This window comes from Neophocaena asiaeorientalis, unplaced genomic scaffold (assembly GCF_003031525.2).
Source record: "Neophocaena asiaeorientalis asiaeorientalis breed wild unplaced genomic scaffold, Neophocaena_asiaeorientalis_V1.1 scaffold246, whole genome shotgun sequence".
Classification (NCBI taxonomy): Eukaryota; Metazoa; Chordata; class Mammalia; order Artiodactyla; family Phocoenidae; genus Neophocaena; species Neophocaena asiaeorientalis.
The window spans coordinates 571,078-583,439 of record NW_020174551.1 but is presented as its reverse complement, the minus strand read 5'-3'; the positions used below and the strand labels follow the sequence as shown (position 1 = coordinate 583,439).

At 40.6% G+C, this 12,362-nt stretch overlaps 1 protein-coding gene across 2 annotated transcripts in view; it reads right to left on the bottom strand.

The window, feature by feature from the left end:
• PLCL1 (phospholipase C like 1 (inactive)) overlaps positions 1-12,362 on the bottom strand; it is a 342,887-nt gene that overhangs the window by 100,381 nt on the left and 230,144 nt on the right. The window contains exon 1 of one of the 2 annotated variants that reach the window (XM_024757363.1): positions 6,801-6,838. The exons of the other annotated variant lie outside the window; for it this stretch is intronic. The gene's annotated coding sequence lies outside the window, so the exon portion shown is untranslated. Of the gene's footprint in view, positions 1-6,800; positions 6,839-12,362 lie in introns of those variants that run through there. 2 annotated transcript variants of the gene reach the window in all.

Sequence of the window (12,362 nt, the reverse complement as noted above, 5' to 3'; positions counted from 1 at the left end):
TTATTTGAGTGGAAGTGTGTTTAATATTACAACGAAGTGTGTTTAATATTATGATATTCTATAGTCTCCAATCTTGGGAATTAATATGTATATGCTAAATTTAACATCTGTAGTGACTTGCACACAAACAGCTTCAACTCACTGACTAATCCATGTACTTTTTTTTTTTAACACCTTTATTGGAGTATAATTGCATTACAACGGTGTATTAGTTTCTGCTTTATAACAAAGTGAATCAACTATACATATACGTATATCCCCAAATCTACTCACTCTTGCGTCTCCCTCCCACCTTCCCTATCCCACCCCTCTAGGTGGTCACAAAGCACTGAGCTGATCTCCCTGTGCTATGCGGCTGCTTCCCACTAGCTATTTTACATTTGGTAGTATATATAAGTCCATGCCACTCTCTCACTTCGTCCCAGCTTACCCTTCCCCCTCCCCATGTCCTCAAGTCCATTCTCTAAGTCTGAGTCTTTATTCCTGTCCTGCCCCTAGGTTCTTCAAAACCATTTTTTTTTTTTTAGATTCCATATATATGTGATAGCACACAGTATTTGTTTCTCTCTTTCTGACTTACTTCACTCTGTATGACAGACTCTAGGTCCATCCACCTCACTACAAATAACTCAATTTCATTTCTTTTTATGAGTAATATTCCATTGTATATATGTGCTACATCTTCTTTATCCATTCATCTGTCGATGGACACTTAGGTTGCTTCCATGTCCTGGCTATTGTAAATAGAGCTGCAATGAACATTGTGGTACATGACTCTTTTTGAATTATGGTTTTCTCAGGGTATATGCCCAGTGGTGGGATCGCTGGATCGTATGGTAGTTCTATTTTTACTTTTTAAAATTCTGAAGACCAGGAGCCTGATTCCTCCAGCTCTGTTTTTATTTCTCAAGATTGCTTTGGCTATTCGGGGTCTTTTTTGTTTCCATACAAATTTCATACATTCTTTTTAATAAATGAGATTTCTTAAATACAAACCTTTGGTTTTCTTTTTACACATTCTAAGTCTGTTCATACATATCAATTCACAACAGAAGGAGAATTTTGTCAGACCACATTGTCCATTTTCATAGTTAATGTGTTCAAAGAAGAGACCTTGCTGTGTCCAAGAGGCTTGAGCTGGTTTCTGGCTTGAGCTGGCTAAATTCAATAAATGTGGGGGACAGCATTCCAAATTGGGGTAGCTGCTAATCCAAAAGGGAAAAATGTTGTTGAGACTGCTAATCGTTCAGGGGTAGAAATTATAGGAACTTAGCCAGAGCTCACAATTTGTGTTGGAGGCTACAAGTAATGAAATAGCATATACTAGTATACTCAGGATTCTGTTATGCTAGCTCCTTGAAAATCTTCAAGAAAAAGACAAAAAAAGAAAGCCATATCCTGCTCTATTAACTGTTTTTGCATGAATATGTAATCTGTATGATTTCAATTCTGTCTTTAGTTAGCCTGATTTAAGGAAGAAAGTCACTAGAATGAAATAAAATGGAATAAAACAAAATAAAATAAAGCAATCATATGTCTCAATCACTATACTAAAATCTAAAGAGGATGGAGAACTTTTTAAAATGAGCCATACAAGAAATATAGTTGGGTAGTAAAACAACCAGTTTTCAGGTTGCTATGATACCCGGTACAGAGATGTAGAACATCTGCTTATACAGAATATAATTAAAATATTTTAATATTTTAAACTATTTCCCTAAAATAATTTTCTTAAATGCTTAAAGAGGCCAGTTTGGTAACTGAATGTGTTTGAGCTTACAAAATGATTCTTTTTACTCCTGAATGCTCCCTTGTGGTTTGACTATGAGGTTATATTATATTGTTTTAATGTGTCAGAACTCATACGATAAAATGAGTATTTCCTCCTTCACAGTAGACAACTTGAGAAGGGATATACTTAATTCAGGATGCTGCCTTTGCTTAAAGGCATTCTTTTATTAAATATTAAAACAAAATTTCTGTTAATAGAATTATAGAAAAACAATGTCAAACAATATGGAAAGACATAGAAAAAAGTAGAATTCAACCAATATCACAAATTGCAGAGATGCTACTCTTAATATTTTAGCAAATATCTTTCCAGACATTTATGCAAACATATGTTATATAAACAAAAAAATTACAAAAATATGATCCTACTATATATGTGGTTCCATAACCATTTTTCACTCCACAACATATGAATCATTCAAAATAAGCAGTTTTATAAACCGTATTTACTTAAATTCTTCTTTGATGGGTATTTCAGTGTTTTTTCTCCTTGATTTTTCATGATTATGAACAACTCTGCAACAAGCTCAATGCATTTTCAGAACAACATTTCAGAATTCTCTTCATATGCAAATATACACCCTCAGTTTTTGGAAACTGCACTCCACTGAGTGTATCTTTCCTTGGAAATACCCAAGTCTTTCAAAGCCAGGTCTGGTTAATAGGAGTAGCACTATTACTGGCTACAACCAGCTGTGACTGACGGAGGAAATTCCGTGGAGTTCCATCCATCATATGCTTCTTAGGAGGCAGCACAATAGAGAGAGAAGGGCATAGACTTTGAGCCAGGCAGACCTATTTGCTTTGATAAGTAACTTTTATTGAAGTATAGCATATACACAGAAAAGTGCATGAATTCTAAATATATATCTTACTGGATTTTCACAGAATACACTGTATAACCAGAACTGGTATTTTCTTCTCCTTCTAATATTGCTTTCCATTCACTGTGTAATCCTGGACAAATCATCTCTCTGAGTCTAAACTGGGCATGATAATACCTGCCTTAAAGATGCACTGAGAGGATGAAATGAAATTATGTATACAAAGCTTCTAGTACTCAGTAAATAAATGACAGTTCCCTCCCCTCCTCTCCCCACACTACAAAGCACATTCCAGCCATATCCCAATCAGCTCGTTCTGTCCCTTAACCTAAGGCCATCAAAAGCCTAGAACACCTTGCTCCCCTGACTGTTTGCATTACGAGCCTCTCCATTGTAAAATGAGTTCTTAATGTTTGGGAGGAATACAATCACATCAAGCATCCTAATTTAGAACCACAAGGTATTAACCAGTAAGAGATAAAGAGGCTCATCTCCATTAAGAAAAGCAGTCATTAGAATGACTTGCAAGTTTAATTCTGCTACTCGCTAAGTATTATTAAAAATATAATGAAAGGCAAAGTGCCCTCGGTTTTCACCAGGACACCCAGAGAAGCCAGGTGCAGTCTCCCTCAGCAGCTCCAAGTTTGTTATATCCTCAAGCATAAAATCTATTTTCATTCAAAAAGCCAAAATCAAGGATTTTGGGTAGCAAAGAATGAAATTGAGCTTATTTTTTTGCCATTGCTGCTAAAGCCATACAAGGGCTGAATGCAGTATCCTCAAGTCCAAATGAGAGTCAGCAACACCCAACACTTCCATGATTCTATCTAATCTGTGAGGCCTCAGCCATCTCTCAGGGGCTACTCTATTTTGACAACATTTAGCAATGCAGTAAGCAGACTGTCAAATGCTAATAGTCACAAAAGCAAACAGACAGCACAATAACTTAAAAAAACAGGGCTTCCCTGGTGGCACAGTGGTTGAGAGTCCTCCTGCGATGAAGGGGACACAGGTTCGTGCCCCGGTCCGGGAAGATCCCACGTGTCGCGGAGCGGCTGGGCCCATGGGCTATGGCCGCTGAGCCTGTGCATCTGGAGCCTGTGCTCCGCAACGAGAGAGGCCACAACAGTGAGAGGCCTGCGTACCGCAAAAAAAAAAAAAGCTTCTAAGGTTTGAATCTTACTGTGTGCCAGGCTCTCTGTCATGTAAGCTCTTTACACACTATCACTTTCTTTTTCCCTCACAACAGATCTTTGTGGAGGTTTCCGTATCTCTATTTTGCAGGTGGAGAAATTGAGGCTTAGAGAGATGAAGTTACCTGTCCAAGATCACATAGAAAAGATGACTGAAGATTCAAGCCTAGGCCAAGGAGAGACTATTGAGCATTTAAGGCTGGGTCTGTAGGACTCCAAAGTGTTTGTCTCTAAAAACCAGATGGCCAGAAAAGTTGCCTTTGTCCACTATGATGTTTCATACAAAGTATTACACTTTGTCCCTGATGTCTACAGAAATTTTAAAAACTAATCAATCCCTTTGGGGTGGGAAAACACTTTGATATTGTAAGGACAGGAAGAACTGCCTTAACGAAAAGACTTCTCTGATGAAAACATTTGTTGCTAGAATTTTTCTAGTTATTTTGTTTTTAGTTAGCAGGTAATTAATAATGAGATAAACAACATGAAGACAGGGAAATGCTTTTGAAGTGGTGTTGTCTGTAATAATTTTCTCCATTTCTTTGAATGCTTTTCATTTCAAGACTGCAGGAGAGGCATCTCAGTGTAACTACCACTCCATATGAAGCTAAGAAGTGGTGGAAATTTCATATGGAAATTTTAATAATCCCTTTCTCTCCAAAGCCAATTATTTTTCTTTCCTACTTGGAACCAGCCCATCCCATTTGACTTCCAGCCACGCGCTTGGAGGTTGGTTGGAAAGCTGTAACGAGCAGAGGCTGCCAGCATGTCGGGTTCCATTGTGTTTGTGTGACTGCTGATCAGAGCGATGAAACAAGGATTAGCTTCATTCTTATCACTATGAATAAATGTGATCGTGTGACAACACTGGAGCTTTCATCATTTATTAAAAAGGAAAGGAAGAGATGTAAAAGTGGCTATACAACCCTTATCAAAAAGTCTGCTTGTTCCCTGAGGTCAGCAGTTGATATTACTTTTGTATTATTTAGGTGGTTGTGAATAAAAAGCTTTATTAATACAAGCATCAATCCAAGGAAAACCATGCTCATCTCACTATGGTTTTAGAGGACATACTATGAACGGTTTTCTCCAGCCAAATCTTTCACTCAGAATTGAAAAAGACCATAGAAAACAAAAGGTTCATTTGGGAAACTATAGAATATTGATGTATTTAACATTCAGTTCAATTGAATCAATTATTTAATTAACTGGAGGTTATGTGGAAGTGAGATATAACGTGACACTCCAAGGACAACTGGAATCTCTCTCTCTCACTTACACACACACACGCACCAGGAGAGAGAAAAAGAGAGAGAGAAAGGCTTCAATTAGTAGTCCTTGAGGTTTGTGAATGTTATGAGTTTAAGAGTTTAAATTCATTGGTTTGTGCATTTTTCAGTCCCAAGTTCCTATAAAACAGGAGACATTATAGTTGGAGAAGGCAGGTCAGAGCACTAGCTGTTTCTTCCCAGAACCTTCGACCTGCACAACGTGACTGAAAAGTATCTGGGAAGAGAGTTTGGGAAGGGCTTCTTGTTTGTCCTCATTTATTAGATGATTCTTCTCTTTCCCAGCACACACATATAAAACACAACATGAATGCCATATAATGTGCTGTCTCTGATTTGCCAGAATGATTTTATGTTTGTTTTCCATCTCAGGTCATTTCTGAACATATCCAGACATTGTTCCTGAAGACGCGAACTCATTTCTGTCCCTCAGAGATCATCTTCCATAATGCCCTGGCACACCAAGGAAGTGGATTCCAGCCTGCTGTAGCAATGGTGACCATCCCCACCATGAACTATCTTAACCCATGAGGAAGTTAAAACTTCAAGTATCTGCTGTTTTGTTTATTAAGTCTGGACCTAAAAGCTGGTCCCAAAAATGTCTCTCAATTCCTGCAGGCCATTTGGAAGTCAATTTTTATCTCCTCCCACAGCACTCTTCTCGCAAATGCTACACTGGCAAGAGGAACAGCTGGCTCATCTCAGTCCCTCTGGTGAAGAGCTGCTTCCCAACGGGCAAAGAATGGGTTCTGAGCAGCCAGCCTCCCCTTCTACTCCCCAGAGAGGTTACAGTGACAGGGCTGGAGTCAATGGAGTCAGAGGGATAGGTTCCAGGCTGAGCGAGGCGCCAGAGTGCCTTCCCTTCTGGGCCACACACAGCCTTCCTCTCTTCCCTCTGAGCTTCTCCCCTTAGCCTTTCTCCCTCACACTCCTGAAGCTTCAGTACACTTCAGTGGGAAAGGCAAAGTGTGCAGAGACAGTAAAATTATGAAGTTTCTTCTTTGACATGCTCTACACCAAACCCATAGCTTTTACCCCAAAGCCAACTTCCCTTCCATAGGCCTACCTCCATCAGTGACAGTTACCATTAGCCTAACTGCCTGATTTCTCCTGATCTTTGCCTCTTCAGCTTAATTGAAGCTCCCTGTAGCTCACAGTTAGGTTACCGAAATGGATTGAATCAATCAAGGTCCATTGAGGGAAAAAGAAACCACTCCAAGTGTTCAAGAGAGAGGGAATTTAACACAGGGCCTCATATATACAAGTGCTGGAAGAGTTGAGAAACCAAGAGCAAACAAGGAGGTAACCCAGAGATTAGCACAGTAGGTAGTTACTACATTCCCACAAAAGGAGGAAGTGGTGTTACCAGTACCAAGGGCCAGAGTCATGGAAGAAGCTAGAACCACAGCGAGCCTGTTTTGCAGAAGCTGGAGCCACAAAGCAAACACAACATAGCTGCAGAATCTCACCCATCTCCTAACAGTGCCTCCCATTGGCCAGAATTGGAGCTGGGAAATAGGCAGCAGGGGTTGAACCCTCTGCCATACAAAGAAGGGGAAACAAGGAACAAATCTGGTAGCAAAAAGGCCAAGAACCAGCTCATAAGCTAAATATACTCTATTATATTTAGTTCCCACAATAAATAACTGATACTGTCATTCTACATTGTAGGAAATTAAGTCTCAAGAGGATAAGTAACATACCTGGGGTCAAATGGTGCAGCCAAGATTTGAACCTTGATCTCTCCAACTCTAAACTCCTTTTTGTTTCCCCTGCTTCACCGCTTTCTCTTGCCAGTAACTCTTCAGCTATAATATTTACACCATAATAGGGTATAGTCTCAAAGTGTAAACAAGAATGTTAAGTTTTCTTAACATTAGAATAAATTCATTATTTCTAAGTTTTTCTAATTAAGAAAGTAGTAACATCTATAAACCATAGACTCATAAGCATTAAAAATGTAAAACTATGTTAACATTAGCAAGAGCAGGGTAAAGTGTATACAGGCTCTACCTATACTATCTTTACAATTTTTCTATAAAAATTATTGCAAAATAAAAAGTTTATTTTTTAAGACCCACTGAATGTTTAATGTCTCCATCGATATGGAATAACGGTGTGTTTGCTCCTCTTGTCGTCCATTTCTCAGTCCCCTTTCCAATGACTTTGTTCATTGTTCAGAGCTTTCTTGTCATCCCTGATCCCTCAAATTGATTGCATTTTGTGTTCAAGCCAGGAAACTCCAGCAATGTGAACTTGAAAGAGACAGAACTCACTTAGCTTACTTTCCACTCTCTACATTGTGGTTGAAATGTTTCCCCTTCAAACAATTACACTGCATAGCACTTTCAAATGTAACTACTTGAAGAAAACCAATTTTAGAAAATCAAAAATAGCCCACAAAGGTGTTGACTGGGTAACAAACTGCTTCATCTAGGATTCTAGAAGCCTCTAAAGAGAGTTTCCAGATGTTCTTTAGCATATGAGAGAAAATAAAGGAAGAATTAGAAAAGAAGAGGCAAGGAGATCAAAATAGTATAAGACAGAGACTTTTGGGGGTGAAGAAGGCCAGAGAGGAATTTTTAATTCCAGATCATTTCATATCAGCCAAATTGCCAAATGAATGATACCTGACATATGTAAGTCTTAATTTAAATACCACCATCTAAGTCAAAGGAATGTTATGAGACTTATATTTTAAAACCTTCTCACAGCACACATCAGACAAAACAATCTTTTAACAGTCTGCTTTAAACTAAAAGCGTTCTATTAAGTGTTTTCTTCTTTTCTTTTTATTACTCCCAAGTTTCCCAAAATAGTACCTTTGCTGGATATTCCTTTTATACACTTAAAGATACCTTTTTTTCTTTTCTTTCTTCTCCCCCCAGCCACTCCCTACAACCCACCACTTCCCAGGGATGCAAGAGAGATAAAGGATCTTTAAGCATCTACATATTAGTCATGTTATTGGATAATGGAAAGAGTTATTTTTTACTTTTCTGGTAAAGTCTGTTTACCTCAAGTCTCTTATTTCTTCCACATCTCACCTACCATTCTCTACATACAATAATAACCATGAAGAAAGAAGAAGAAGAAAAAAAACAGGCCTTGAAGCCATTTCCACAGCCTTACCAGGCAAGGGTGAGCCAGAACACCTTCCATATCAGACTGAACACAACAGGAGGCAAGTTTCAAATCACAACCCTCACCTCCTCACCCCTCCCTAACCAGCCCAGCCTGTGAGGCCCACACTCATCCAGGTGCTGGGGTATTCATCCTTGTCAAAGTCGTCCTCACAGTTTTCATACAAGCTCTTCCAGGATGCAGTGACACTGTGGGTGATAGATGTGCCCAGCAACTCTTCATATCTGCCAGTCTTCAGTTATAAAAAGACAGGTTTTCTTGGCACCCTCTTACTCTCTTCTCAGCAGAATCTTTCAGGCTCCCAGTCCATCATTACTGGCACAGGCCCACCCACTTTCATTGTTCAATGGAAGGTGCCATCTATTAATAATGTTGAAGTCAGGGACGGTATGACCACCACACAGTAGTAAACTGGAGGTGCCAAGTTTCACTCAAAAGGCGTGAAAGATGCTGTGATTTATGGCAATCCTAATGAGCTGGAGATTCTGGACCTGTAAGCCCCTGCTGCTTCTGCAGCCTCTGCCAGCTCTACTGCCACGTCCCGGGCTATTGGACAGCACCCCCTCCCCCTTAGGGGAATTTATGGTTAAACTGCATTCAAAGGCTTCCTGTGCCATCCACTTTTCTTTAAAAGGCAACACTCATCAGGAGAGTCCATTTGGGGAAATGAGAGAAAGGGTCCTATCTTTGCTTTCTCTCTTTTGCTCTATGACTGCTCTCCAAAGGATTCCCCACTAGCTCTATAGTGAAATAAAATCAGGAGGTAATTTTATTTATTTACTATTTACATCAGATATTCTTCTATAAAAGGTTTAGAGGAGAGAGCCAGAAAGCTTCAGGGGCTGTTGGTTAAGAGAAAAGATTTACGCTGCTGTATTTGAGGCACTTGATGTTCCTTCCCTCCAGGAATGTGATCTGTCATCAGTCACAAGTAGGAGCAGACGAAACAATCCCGGTGACTCCCAAACCATGCAGATGTGCTCATACCCCTTGAGCTCCCTGCTTTACTTCAGGTAATTCTTCTGAGCACTAAACACTCAACCCTGTAATGGAATGGAATCACAGAAACCAGGCTGACCAAAATGGCACCTTAGTTCCTTTATGTTCTGCCACCACCCACCTGCTCCCTCTCCCCACGCTTCTTGCTACTCAGCTAGTGTTCTAACTCTAGACATAAACCATTCACTCCATCCAAGCTCTTCTTCCACAGGAACCATGCTTGTTCAACTCCTAAAGTCACCATCTTGTTCCTCTATCAAACCAAATTCATACTCTTCTCAGAAACTGAGATTAAATGCAATATTCTCCACGAACTTTTTCCCAGCTAATCCAGGCCACCACACTGACCTCTCCTTTCTTTTGATTCTTATGGCATTTGGTATTTGGTACAGTGTGATGAAATGATTCTACTCTACAAGGTTCTTAATCTGCCAACATGCACATGGAAGACTTATGCAAAGTGAATGGGCACTCCATTCTCTGAATTCCATCTCCATGCCCTGTAACAGCCATTTCAATATAGAGAAGAAACACCCCACTGTTTAAAGTTAGGACCTGATTTTTTTATAACACAAGAAAGTCAAGGTATAAGACTAAATGCAAATGAAACAAATTAGAGACACAACATGTTGTGTTGCTCATGTGTGCACGTAGTTTCACATCACTTTATAATTGCTTCTAGTGCCCCTTCCAAGTTCACCCTTCTCCCTACATACGTTCAGTTGTGTGCCAGGTTATTTCTCTCAACTCCATGTAGTCCTTGAAGATAGAGATTCACTATGTTTTGAGCCCAAGGCTCCCCACCTGTGTTATTAAAATTAGTTTCTGCAGAAGCAGTCGTGGGGGCATCCCTATACATGGATCACAGAACTATCCTAAAGTAACTGCCTCTTTCTTAGCCTATAAGCAACAAAGCCTAGTTCAGCATACTTTCTGACTCTACGATTTCTGGAAAAGCCCCAGACTCCTTAAGAACTCTGGATAATCTACATCTCACCATATAACTGTGTGGCAAAAAGCTGGCGCTCCCATTTCTAAGTTATAAAGTCAAAAAAGTATCTCATATATTAGTGTCCTCACACTGCACTTTTGAGAACTCTGGCTCTGACCAGATTGAAATAACTTTCAATTCATATACATTTATGATACAGAATATAGGAGATTTTTTTTTGCTACTATCACACAATTAGTCCTTGATTATAAAGTGTTATATTTTTCTCTGGTTATTTCATTTACATATGTCTTGTCTGAAGAATTCTGCAAGGAAGTGAACACGTTTTTCACTTCTTTTCTGTCTCCCTTAGCATCTTGGTAATTTGATTCTATATTGACATGTAAAGAAATTGTATGCTATCAGGTTTAAAGAATACTAGAAGGGAAGGCCCTAGTTTGACTTAAACTAGGAGCTGACAAACTTTTTCAGTAAAAAGCTAGTCAATATTTTAAGCTTTTGGTCCATATAGCTTCTGTTGAAACTACTTAACTCTGCCATTGTAGTGTGAAAGCAGCCATAAATAATACGTAAATAAATGAATGTAGCTGTGTCCCAATAAAACTTTATTTATAAAAACGGGACAGGTTATACTAGGCCTACAGGCCATAGTTTGTCAACCTCAAACTTAAACTGTGAAAACATCAAAAAAGACAAATGGTATATTAGAACTCCACCAGTCAACACTGTAATTCAAACTCAACTCCACAAGTTTTTGATTGCTAATTAAATTGAAATTAAGAGTGGTAAGATATATATACCTCAGTGAAGATCTCTATCAAATTAAGTGGTACACCTGTGCCCTGGCAGGGCTCACTTCCAAGATTTTTCTGCCCCTTTACATCCCACCTCATCCCTGAGTATTTTATTCCAGAGATAACTGCAGCTAAACTCAATGAGGCACTTATGTACTATTACTGACAGTTTTCATTTGTTTTTATGTTTCATTTAAGTCCAGACAAATCAGTTCTTAAGCAAATGCCTATGCATTAAAAATTAACAGTTGAGGGCTTCCGGGAAGATGGCAGAAAAGTAAGATGCGGAGATCACCTTCCTCCCCACAGATACACCAGAAATAAATCTCTACACGTGGAAAAACTCCTACAGAAGGTCCATGCCTGGTGGTGTATTTTGGGGTGTCTGTGGACTTATGATTTTAGGCAGCCTCTCTGCTAATGGGTGGGGTTGTGTTCCTGTCTTGCTAGTTGTTTGGCATAGGATGTCCATCACTCTAGCTTGCTGGTCCTTGAGTGAAGCTGGGTGCTGGTGTTGAGATGGCGATCTCTGGGAGAATTTTGCTGTTTGATATTATGTGGAGCTGGGAGGTCTCTTGTGGACCAGTGTCCTGAAGTTGGCTCTCCCACCTCAGAGGCACAGCACTGACTCCTGGCTATAGCACCAAGAGCCTTTCATCCACACGGCTCAGAATAAAAGGGAGAAAAAGTAGAAAGAAAGAATTAGTAGAAGTAGAAAGAAAGAAAGAAGGAAAGAAAGAAAGAAAAAAAGAAGGGATTAGCTTTGGATTTGGCCCCGCCTCTGCGTGTAGGTCACCGGAAGGCGTCTGTTCTTCGCTCAGCCAGGAAGGCGTTAAAGGAGCCGCTGATTCGGAGGCTCTTGGTCACTCAGGCTGTGAGGAGGGAGGGGCACAGAGGGCGGGGCAAGCCTGCGGTGGCAGAGGCCGGCGTGACGTTGCACCAGCGTGAGGTTCGCTGTGCGTTCTCCCGGGTGAGTTGTCCCTGGATCCCGGGACCCTGGCAGTGGTAGGCTGCACAGGCTCCCCGGAACGGGGGTGTGGATAGTGACCTGTGCCCGCACACAGGCTTCTTGGTGGTGGCAGCAACAGCCTTAGCATCTTATGCCCGTCTCTGGGATCCGCGCTTTTAGCCACGGCTCGCGCCCGTCTCTGGAGCTTCTTTAAGCAGCACTCTTAATCCCGGCTCCTCGGGCACCAGGAAACAAAGAGGGAAGAAAAAGTCTCTTGCCTCTTCAGCAGCTCCAGACTTTTCCCCGGACTCCCTCCCGGCCAGCCATGGCGCACTACCCCCCTGCAGGCTGTGTTCACGCTGCCACCCCCAGTCCTCTCCTGGCGCTCCAACCGAAGCCGAGCCTCAGCTCCCAGCCTTGCCCGCCC